General features: G+C 45.6%; 1 protein-coding gene and 1 long non-coding RNA gene across 2 annotated transcripts in view; both read left to right on the top strand.

The window, feature by feature from the left end:
• Positions 1-617: 617 nt before the first annotated feature.
• On the top strand, positions 618-1,301 carry LOC117538407. The gene is made up of 2 exons (XR_004567846.1): positions 618-946; positions 1,002-1,301. It is a non-coding gene; the product is annotated as an uncharacterized LOC117538407 (long non-coding RNA).
• Positions 1,302-8,596: 7,295 nt separating this feature from the next.
• The window catches only part of map2 (microtubule-associated protein 2), an 89,377-nt gene continuing 86,239 nt past the window's right edge, over positions 8,597-11,734 (top strand). The window contains exon 1 of the mRNA XM_034203967.1: positions 8,597-8,687. The gene's annotated coding sequence lies outside the window, so the exon portion shown is untranslated. The remainder of the gene's footprint in view (positions 8,688-11,734) is intronic.

Here is an 11,734-nt window from a genome sequence, read left to right as displayed (position 1 = left end):
AGCTGACAGTGAGGCACGTACCTGTCCATCAAAGTGACCACGCCCTAATTTATGCAAAAACGTTAAGACCTAATATAAATAAAAGGGTTGCGTTATAAAACAATTCACTCACCAATTCATAATCATGAAGGTGGAATCTTACTATATCCCGAATAATTAGTATTGCATCCAGGCAGGGCCGCTCCTGGCCAACTTGGGGCCCCAAGCGACATTGTGAGATGAGGCCCCCCCCCCCAACCGACAGTTGTTTTTGGTTACAAAGTAGGCTACTTTGCAAATATAATTCCTGTTTATTATTATTATCAACACAGTTACTTTTTTATACAGTGAGGTAAATGGTAAATGTGCATGTATGTCGTTCAGTATGCGTTTACAGGTACGTCTGCATTTCCTGCCAAATACTAGCCTCAAAAAGATTAAAATATAATTAATGCAAATAAACTACTTCTACTAATAATAATAATAATAATAATCATCATAATCAATTCAATAATATAAATATATTATTTTATTATAATATAGTTGTAATATAGTTGTTACAGCCGCTGCTACCTTGTGAGCGTAAGTCTGTTTGTGTATGTAAATGAGCTGTGCAGTTCCTCTGCTGTCATTGGCCGTCCGGACCGCTCAACATCCGCGGGGATTGGACAGACGTCGCCCAACCCCTGCTCGCTTCTGCCACGTCATCCGGGGGAGGAGTATAAAGGCTGAGCACGGACAACAGTCGGGAGGCTCTGTATTTTGTGTCAGATGCCTCAACCCTATCCTTGTGATAAGCCTTCCTTCTGTGAATTCTGAGAGTATTTAGCCGTGTGTCTTTTGTATTAGCTCCACTGATTAGCAGTGTCTATAGTAGGGTTCTAGGCGAGCACACTGAGTAGCAGTGTGTCGTCGGGTTCTGTGTTAGCGTAGGGATTTTGTGTGTGTGTATACTGCTTAGATCCAGGTTGATTAGCACCTGTAGACCAGCATTCCTGTGTGTTTATACTGCTTAGATCCAGGTTGATTAGCACCTGTAGACCAGCGTTCCTGTGAGTGGATATTGCGTAGAGCCAGGTGATTAGCACCTGTAGACCCGCACCAGCTGTGTGTTTCCACAGTCCCGTTTTGTTTATTGCTTGTTTCCACTTGAGTAGTGAGATTTGTTTTTCTTTCTATAGCGGGGCAACTCTCTTTTGGAGACCCTTTGTGTTGTATTATAGTGACAGATTGACCCGTGTTGTGGGGCCAATCTGTGTGACCATCATTTTGCCTAGTTTCAGTGACAATAAAACCACCGGTAACAAATATACCAAATCCAATCTGGTCGTGTCGTTTCCCGTTTGTACCCTAGCCAAGTGGGAACGTAACACGTGGGGACTCGTCCGGGATAAATTTAAAACAATTCCTGGGGTTATAGGTGGGTTTATTGTGGCAGTAAACTTGGTAAACATGTGGGCGGTACACTCAGGTATGGCATCGTTCGATATGGAGGCGTTCTTGGTCTGGCCGTCCTATGAGCAGCTGGACCGGGGTAGAAAGGATGATTTGATGGAGATAGCACGGCACTTCAGTCTTGTGGTAAATCGGCAAATGTTAAAAAAAGAGTTGAAGGCATTGGTGGTTGATGAAATGGTGTGAAGAGAGGTACTTGTACCGGCTGTACCAGCTGAGCTCCCAGTGTACGATGTTCCCACTGAGGGCCTGTTGCGTCCAGAGACTGAGGCAGAGTTTACGTTTACTGAAGGAAGGGGTAGTGACAGCGAGGGGGGCGAGCCGTGTGAGGCACCGCTCACGTCACCTCGCAGATGTCCACCCTCTCCTGTTGGTAGTACAGATTCCCGGGAGGGGGCTAAACTCAAGGTCCGTCTCGTCCGGCTCCAGTTGGAAGCCAAGGACAGGCAGCGTCAGTGGGAAGCTAACGACAGGGAGAAAGCCAGGCAGTTACAGCTGGAGCTACGAAAGTTAGAAATTGACAAGGAAGTGCGGATACGTCAGCTGGAGCTAGACTCCGAGCTGCGTGCCTCCGGTGCTTTTGGCCATGTCGGAGGAAGTTCCTCACCTCATTCTCATCCACCTGCCTTCAATGTAGGGAAAAATGTTGTGTTGGTGCCGGTTTTCCGTGAGGCTGAAGTGGATGCGTATTTTGGTGCGTTTGAACGCATGGCAGCGGCATTACAGTGGCCGACTGACGCCTGGGCTCTGTTAGTGCAGTGTAAACTTCACGGGAGAGCTCAGGAGGCGGTTGCTGCTCTTTCACTGGAGGACAGCCTAAGCTACGACCTGGTAAAGCGTGCCATACTTAGGGTGTACGAGTTAGTTCCCGAGGCTTATCGGCAGAAGTTCAGGAATCACAGAAAGGGGGCTAATCAAACACATGTCGAGTATGCCAGGGAGAAGGGGATGTTGCTCCATAAATGGATTAATTCATGTGACGCTGCAGAGTATTCTGCCTTTAAAGAATTAATCCTGATGGAGGACTTTAAGAGGGGATTACCTGACCGTATTGTGGGGGCATATAAATGATCAGAAAGTGCAATCTCTCTCCGCAGCTGCTGTACTGGCAGACGAATATGTGTTGATGCATAAAACGGTGTTTTCTCCGGCTATTGCTGAGAACTCTCGCCGCATGTCGGGTGCACCTGTTGGTCAGCCCGCGAGAGTGTTTACGAGGGACAAAGAGGGGAGAGAATGTCACTATTGTCATCAGCCTGGGCATCTCATTAATAATTGCCTAATGCTGAAGCGGAAGGAGCAGTCACCAAACGTGACCAGGCCGAAAGGCATCGGCTTGATTAACACTAACTCACTCAGTATTTCCACACCTGACAATGCGGAGGAAATAGATCCCTGTTTTAAGCCTTTTGTGTTCGAGGGATTGATTTCACTAACAGGTGAGTCAGACGATCAGAGACCCGTCCGCATACTACGAGACACGGGAGGCTCACAGTCAGTGATTGTTGCATCGGCTCTACCATTTTCCGAACAATCAGCGTGTGGGTATGGATCGACTTTATGTGGCATTGAGATGGGTTATGTGCCCCGGCCCGTACATAATGTACATGTACAATGTAAATTAATTACTGGATTTTTCCCTGTTGCTGTGTGCCCAGCATTACCCATAAGGGGTATAGTTTTCCTAATGGGAAATGACATCGCAGGGGGTAAGGTAACCCCTGCATTAGAAATATTGGATTCTCCTCAGCTTGTAGTGCCTGAAGTAACCCAGGCCCACATTTTCCCTATTTGTGCTGTCACTCGCGCGCAAGCGCGTAAGAGTAACTCGGAGGTGTTTCTAGATGATACTATGTTTGGGAAAATATTCACAGAGGACAAAATACCGGAGGAAAAGCCAGCAGTGGAGGTTTCTGCATCCTCCGCGTTCCCGGCTGGAACCGCTGCACCAGCGCACCCTGCCAGCCCAGCGGTTGACGGTTCCACACTCCCGGTAACCCGAGAGCGTTTACTCGCCGCGCAGAGGGCGGATCCGACGCTTGTGAAGTGTTTCGGGCAGGTGGTGAGTAATGACAAAGCAAGGGGTGAGAAGGTGGCTTATGTGTTGGATAAGGAGATATTAGTGCGCCAATGGTCCCTCACTGCTACTGCTGAAGCTGACTGGAGTGTAGTGCATCAAGTAGTCGTGCCGGTGCCATACCGTCAACATGTGCTATCTGTCGCGCATGAAAGTCAATGGTCGGGACACTTGGGCGTGACTAAAACGTATCAAGTAATTCTGAAGCATTTCTTTTGGCCAGGTTTAAAGAAAGATGTCTCTAGCTTCTGCCGCTGCTGTCATGTGTGCCAGGTTGTCGGTAAGCCTAATCAAAAAATTCCGCAGGCTCCGTTACATCCCATACCGGCTATAGGTGAGCCCTTTGACCGGGTGTTGATAGACTGTGTTGGTCCTTTACCACGTACGAAAACAGGTCAACAGTATTTACTCACGATAATGTGTACGGCGACTCGTTTTCCGGAAGCGATTCCGCTGCGTAGCATTACTTCAACATCTGTAGTTAAGGCCTTGACGAAGTTCTTTTCTACATTTGGAATTCCGCGAGTAATCCAAAGTGACCAAGGGACACATTTGAAATCTAAATTGTTCAAACAGGTCCTACAAACACTGCAGGTTAAACATGTGATATCCAGTGCGTATCATCCAGAGTCGCAGGGGGCATTAGAACGGTGGCATCAGACTTTAAAGAGTATGTTGCGAAAATACTGTATGGAGACAGAAACAAATTGGGATGAGGGAATTCCTTTCGTTTTGTTCGCAGCCCGTGAAGCTGTTCAGGAGTCATTAGGATTCAGTCCCGCGGAGCTCGTTTTCGGCCATACGCCCCGCGGTCCACTTAAAATCCTACACGATGAGTTTCTTTCGGCTGATACTCCTCCAGATACGAACGTACTAGATTACGTTAGTCAGTTCCGTGAGCGTTTGCACCGAGCAAATTCACTCGCCAGAGAGTCGCTCTCCGCTTCACAAGCGGTTATGAAGCGAAATTATGACCGTGCCGCTGTCCCTAGGCACTTTGACATAGGTGACAAGGTCCTCGCACTATTACCTATCCCCGGCTCTGCGCTCTCAGCCAAATTCCTCGGGCCGTATGAAATCCGTGATTGCCTCAGCGACACCGATTACGTGATTGGTACTCCCGAGAGACGACGAAAAACGCGTGTCTGCCATGTAAACATGTTGAAGCGATATCCTGCACGCACCGTCACTGATAGTACGCCAGCCGGCTCATGTAATCAAAGAGTGGCTGCTTCGGCGTTAATAGTGGTAGATAGTTCCGGCTCCTCTGAGGACGGGTTGGTGATGCGCTCACATCACCAGCCGGGTGCGCGGTTATGCAACTCGGAGATGGTAGAGACACTGCCGACCACGTTAGGTCATCTGCAGGAGAGCCAGCAGAATGACGTAACCCAGTTGGTGGATGATTTCCCGTGCCTTTTCCATGATGTCCCCACCCAAACTAATGTGATAAAACATGACATTGATGTAAAAGGTGCGAAGCCAATCAAACAACATCCGTACCGCGCCAATCCCACCAAACGCGCACTTATGAAACAGGAGGCTGACTATCTTGTAGCAAATGGCCTGGCGACACAGAGCTCTAGCCCATGGTGTTCGCCGTGTCTTGTAGAGGCGAAATCTGATGGTTCTCCGCAATTTATTACGGACTACCGTAAAGTGAACGCTGTTACGGTAACAGATTGCTACCCATTGCCGAGAATGGAGGATTGCATTGATAATTTAGGTTCCGCTAAATTTGTCAGTAAATTGGACCTACTTAAAGGTTACTGGCAGGTACCTTTAACGGACCGTGCCTCAAAAATCTCCGCTTTCGCTACGCCTGACTGTTTCCTGCAATATACAGTAATGGCGTTTGGTATGTGTGACGCTCCCGCTACATTTCAAAGATTGGTGAATACTGTCCTCTCCGGAATAAGCCATTGTAACGCGTATTTGGATGACCTCATTGTGTACACGCCCACATGGGAGATGCACATGAAGATTCTGGGGCAGGTATTCACCCGGCTCGCACAGGCGTCTCTTACTTTGAATCTGGCCAAATGTGAGTTTGGTAAAGCTACGGTCACCTATTTAGGAAAGCAGGTTGGGCAAGGCCAAGTTAGACCAGTGGAGGCTAAGGTTACTGTGGTGGCTGAATGTGCGGTGCCCGGCACCAGGAGTGATCTCCGCCGTTTCCTCGGTATGGCAGGCTACTACCGCAGTTTCTGCCGTAACTTCTCCACTGTAGCTCAAACCCTAACTAGGTTGATAAGTCCCAAGGTGGAATATGTTTGGACCCCTGAGTGCCAGCATGCATTTGAGTGTGTAAAGACACTTTTGAGTCAAGCTCCTGTGCTCGCTGCTCCCGATCTTGCGAAGCCCTTTAAACTCGAGGTGGATGCTAGTGCAGTGTGGGCCGGTGCTGTTTTACTGCAGGAAGATGCGGCGGGAGTTGATCATCCTGTCTGCTATTTCTCCCGTAAGTTCAACAAACACCAGGTACGCTACTCTACCATTGAAAAGGAGACCCTTGCTTTGTTGTTAGCTCTCCAGCACTTTGAGGTTTATGTCGGGTCTAGTTATTTGCCGGTTGCAGTGTTTACCGATCATAACCCCATTGTCTTTTTGTCCCGCATGTACAACCACAATCAGCGTCTCATGCGGCGGGCTCTGATCGTTCAGGACTACAACCTGCAAATCCGACACAAGAAAGGCTCAGAGAACGTGTTCGCAGATGCTCTGTCCAGACTGGAGTGATGTGTTCTGTGGTCATGGTGTGTGATGTGTTATGGTTCACAAAAACCCTGTGGGGTTTGTGTTTTAAGGGGGGGGGTGTTACAGCCGCTGCTACCTTGTGAGCGTAAGTCTGTTTGTGTATGTAAATGAGCTGTGCAGTTCCTCTGCTGTCATTGGCCGTCCGGACCGCTCAACATCCGCGGGGATTGGACAGACGTCGCCCAACCCCTGCTCGCTTCTGCCACGTCATCCGGGGGAGGAGTATAAAGGCTGAGCACGGACAACAGTCGGGAGGCTCTGTATTTTGTGTCAGATGCCTCAACCCTATCCTTGTGATAAGCCTTCCTTCTGTGAATTCTGAGAGTATTTAGCCGTGTGCCTTTTGTATTAGCTCCACTGATTAGCAGTGTCTATAGTAGGGTTCTAGGCGAGCACACTGAGTAGCAGTGTGTCGTCGGGTTCTGTGTTAGCGTAGGGATTTTGTGTGTGTGTATACTGCTTAGATCCAGGTTGATTAGCACCTGTAGACCAGCATTCCTTTGTGTTTATACTGCTTAGATCCAGGTTGATTAGCACCTGTAGACCAGCGTTCCTGTGAGTGGATATTGCGTAGAGCCAGGTGATTAGCACCTGTAGACCCGCACCAGCTGTGTGTTTCCACAGTCCCGTTTTGTTTATTGCTTGTTTCCACTTGAGTAGTGAGATTTGTTTTTCTTTCTATAGCGGGGCAACTCTCTTTTGGAGACCCTTTGTGTTGTATTATAGTGACAGATTGACCCGTGTTGTGTGGCCAATCTGTGTGACCATCATTTTGCCTAGTTTCAGTGACAATAAAACCACCGGTAACAAATATACCAAATCCAATCTGGTCGTGTCGTTTCCCGTTTGTACCCTAGCCAAGTGGGAACGTAACAATAGTCAAGACAAAACATGCTTATGACATGCTCAAAAACTGATATTTCTTAAATCTGTATTCAAATGTAGTTCCCTCTGTCAGCAATGTATCAACAACACACACATTTCTATCAGTGTTTCTCTGTGTTGTGGTTGACATGATGATGACTGTTAGGAGTAAAAGTTTACTTTTTATTCATATATTTTTTCTTTTAATGTTTATTTTATTATCTTTTACTGTTTTTAAATGCCTTTGTCTGAATGTCTTTCATTTTTGTAAAGCACCTTGAATTGCCTTGTGTTGAAAGGTGCTATATCAATAAACTTGCCTTGCCTTGCCTTAAGGGGAGAGGCTGAGGTCACCATGAAATGTGCAAATTGACATAAAAATGAATAAAAGGGGAAAAAATGCTCCATGTTTTTTAGGCTGCAAACTTTAACTGTTATGTAAGCCAACTAGACAGACAGTGTATCACTCTTCCTCCTGTACATTAGCAGATCAAAGGCATCACATACTTGAATGAATGTTAAATAAAGAATGCTGGAAATAACTGCATCTCCATTAGCCTATATGCTATGCAGAGACTGCCTTCTTCATGTCCTGAATTGCAGCTGATGTTTTAATATGGCAATTGGCAATTTGACTTCTACAACATTCACAAGTTGTACATTTGACTCATACAATAACCCACCTTCGAGTGATGCTCTAGTTTCTTCATGTTTTGTTTCCCCTTTTGCTTGCCCCGGACTGAAACTGTCTTTTCACCGACATCTCTTCACCTGCACTAGTGGCCGTATCAAAGCCGTGATTGGTCAGATGTCGATTCATTGCAACGGTATCGGGTTACACACCTGCTCCCCTTGTCACCTCTCACTCTCGCGGGGGGTGCGCGGAGAACTGAGCGGAGAACTGCGCATAGCAGCTGAGGCCCTCTGGGCGGGGCCCCATGCAGCCTGCGTGATTGGCCTGTAGGGAGGGGCGGCCCTGCATCTAGGGGCAGAAACATGTTTATTCCTGCTGTAAAGTTGGGCATTTTAACATGGGGTCTATGGAAATTGATCCTTTCTGCAGTCATCGCCTATCGGCCAATAGATGAACTGCAGTTTGTGGCACTTCCTTATTGGCCTCCCGGCTCTGCCACAGAGTTTGCCGCTTGGTTCCAGTGCGACTGTTGGCCAAGACGCAGGAGACGTGAGGCGACACAACAGTTGGGTCCATCTGTGTGAGTTATTTTGTGTCAGTTTGGTGTGTCCCTACTCCCTAGCTGGCTCTGCTGCCCAGGTGAGTAGTGAGTCAGCCAAACATTAACTTTACAATTGCCTTTTGAGTTACATTAACATTATTACAATTGCATTTCATTCTCTTCGAGTTGAGATTTATTTACAGAATGTTTGTGTATTTTTCTACTATTTCAAGAAAACGGGTGAAGCACAACACCGTAATTACAAGCGCAAAGTAATAATGTAACGGCGTGACTACTACCTCCATTACGGTAAATGCAGCCTGCGGAGCCCCTGTGTCCGACAGACCCGGAGTTGCACTGAAAGACACTGCGCCTAACAGGTAAGAATTCACACTTCTTTATTTTCAGCTTGGTAAAACAATAGCATGAGGACGAATGGCAATGCATCAACAAACGATTGTGATGTTGTCGGTCAGAGGGAGCATTTTCACCCGACTGTGACCATTTTAATCCTTGAAAGCATTCAAGCTGAAATTATGGGGTGCCCCTCTCTGTGTGGATGGAGAAAGGACGCATTGTTTGTCTACAGGAGGACTGGATCTGGGTTTTTACGAGTCTTTTCTGTGTAATTTTTGCGTGTAAAGCCATGGTTAGATAAGCAGTGCTCCGGAATTTGGTCTGATATGAAATCACAGCTGAGCAACAGATCTAAGAAGCACATATGGGTAATTGATTTTTTAGATGTTATCGGTTTATTACGCAATTAAATGTTAAAATGAGTTGTTGAAAGGATACAATCTGCATGGTGCCACATAAAGGATCTACCTATTGCGGTCACTGCGGGAACTTGCCTGGCTGCGGTGGCAGTGCAGGACTTCCAAGCTATAGCCTACTACGCCTATAGAACCCTATGGAAATATATTACATGATGTGATTCTGAAAAAGATGTTGAGAATATGCACATTTTTAAATATAATGGTGATTTGAAATCTGATCAAGTCTGCTTAATGAGAGAGAAAGAGAGAGGGTGGCAAATACAGGTGCTGAGTCATATTGGCTGCTCTGACTGATTACACAATTTAAAACCCAATATGTGCATGTTGTCATCATAACCTTTCTTTTATGTAAGGAAATCACATTTTCTGTTGCAATTGATGAGGTCTATTTGATTCCATTTGAATAAAGCCAACACAGCAAATGCAGCTAAAGCCGTCTGGGCTGTTACACCTCAGAGCTCTTTTACCTCATACTGAATGGTTATATATTAGTGAGTTTAAACATGATAGATGTCGTCTTCAGTGCATGTAGGCTTCGATTCAATACATTTACATAAAGGGGCTGCCTATTGATTTTACTCTGTCATGTCCACTTGCCTACAGTGTGTGCAGATACATTTAAACACATTATGCATTCAGGATGAGGCTGAAGTGCATTGAGTCATGAATGGTCAGGCAAGCAGCTTGAAGCCCCTCCTCACAGAGGGAGTGGGCTCATATTCCTGACTGGTCGTCTATCGGCATCTATCATTCCACCAAGGTCTGCGTTTGGCCTACTGTAAGTGTTAGCCACAGGCGCAGATTCAGCTATGACATGATTATTGGTCTAACTCTAATGCATGCATCTACAGTATCTCGATTTTATGGAAGGACAAAGTAGAGACTAGCAGCAAACAATCGAGATTCATCTCTGTAGATCGAAAAATATCTTCTGCTTTGTCTTGACGTTATTTGTCTGTGATCTACATATACATGCTGAACATAGCATTCTGTAGCCTATGTTTCTCACCATCCATAGGTGATTAAGTTAAACCTCTAATGTCCATTAACAGTGGCCTCTTGCAACTCTATGACTTGGCGTGTGTATATAGGCCAAAATCACTCCTATAAGGGTTATTTCTTATTTCTATCTGGATTTTGAGTTTACAGATTGTGTATAAGAAAGAGTTTAGAGATAAAAAGGTGCTTACCGCTCTTTTTTATCAACGTTCCTATTCTCTTTCAAAGGGATTTTTAGGAATATCATCCTAAAAATCCCTTTGAAAGCACATAGAATATAGAATAGTTGATTTTCACATTTGTATTTGATTAAAACTAAATATTAATCAGATGCAGAGTCATCTTCTGAAAGGGCAGATGTCAAGGTGATGCATGGGTGGTGGTGCATACTATAGCTGACAAATCACGGCCTCTGGTTTGTGTCGACATTAAGAGGTTAAATTGAAAGGCTCAGTCAAATATCAGGGAGAGGAATCAGAAGATTTTCCAGAGCGCTGTGTGGTGAGGTGCTGTCTTTTTCAGTGCCTTCCTTTTCTCCTATAGTGTTTTTTATCAATTCCAAAGGAACTATTTTGTAGTAGGACTAAATTAGGAAAAATAAATGGGAAGAAACATTTATTGATTCTAAATCAGAGCTTTGAAATTAATAGACTATTTTGTTGGTGCTAGTTAGGAGCCTTGTGGCAGGGTTTAAGACCTACTGCAGGAAATACTGGCTGGCTCCAGGGTTACAAATAAATCATGTACAATATGACTACTACATCATACCTTGGATCATTGTGTCAGGGAAACATTTATCAAGTTATTATTCATTATGTTGATTACAGTGTGCTGTCAGAGTGAACAGGTAGCACTGCAGCAGGCCAGTACACTGTGCAGTGCCACATACTGTAGGTCAGCTTTACATAAGCCTTGTGTTGGTGAACAACCTAATCCTGATTCCTACAAAGATACTTAGTCAGCCTGAGTGAGCACACACACACACACACACACACACACACACACACACACACACACACACACACACACACACACACACACACACACACACACACACACACACACACACACACACACACACACACACACACACACACACACACACACACACACACACACACACACACACACACACACACACACACGCACACACAGTCCCAGCTTGTCACATTCAATGATTGAGGTAATACTCTGTGTGTGTTTGTGTGAGAGAGACCGAGGATGTGAGAAAAGCTCTTTGTTTGAGAGAAGAGACACTTGGTGGGAGCCTTGGCTGCAGCTTCAACACATACTCAACCTGGCATGTCTGCCAACTAGCTGCCAATATCTCCCTCTCTCTCTTTCTAAGTGCAGTATTCCAGGTTTTGGGGATATTAGCCCATTGGTCAACCTGCTTATGAAGTAGTGAAAATAAGCGCCTATGCTTTATTCTCTTTACGTGTCGACTAGTGCTGCAACAAACAATACTTGTATTGATCTACTGAATGACATGTTACTGTTTGGTCTCCAATGTCTAAAAATAATTGAAAATCCAGCAAATCATCATCAGACCATCTGGAACTATGGCTTGTTTAATATTTTTACTTCACAAAATGTTGATCCAAATAGTCATCTAGTTACTGTAAACAATTAACTCCCTTGTCGTTGCACTT

The sequence above is a fragment of the Gymnodraco acuticeps genome, unplaced genomic scaffold (genome assembly GCF_902827175.1).
Source record: "Gymnodraco acuticeps unplaced genomic scaffold, fGymAcu1.1, whole genome shotgun sequence".
NCBI lineage: Eukaryota > Metazoa > Chordata > Actinopteri > Perciformes > Bathydraconidae > Gymnodraco > Gymnodraco acuticeps.
Note: the sequence above shows the minus strand (reverse complement) of the source record. Positions and strands in the feature narration are given on the sequence as shown.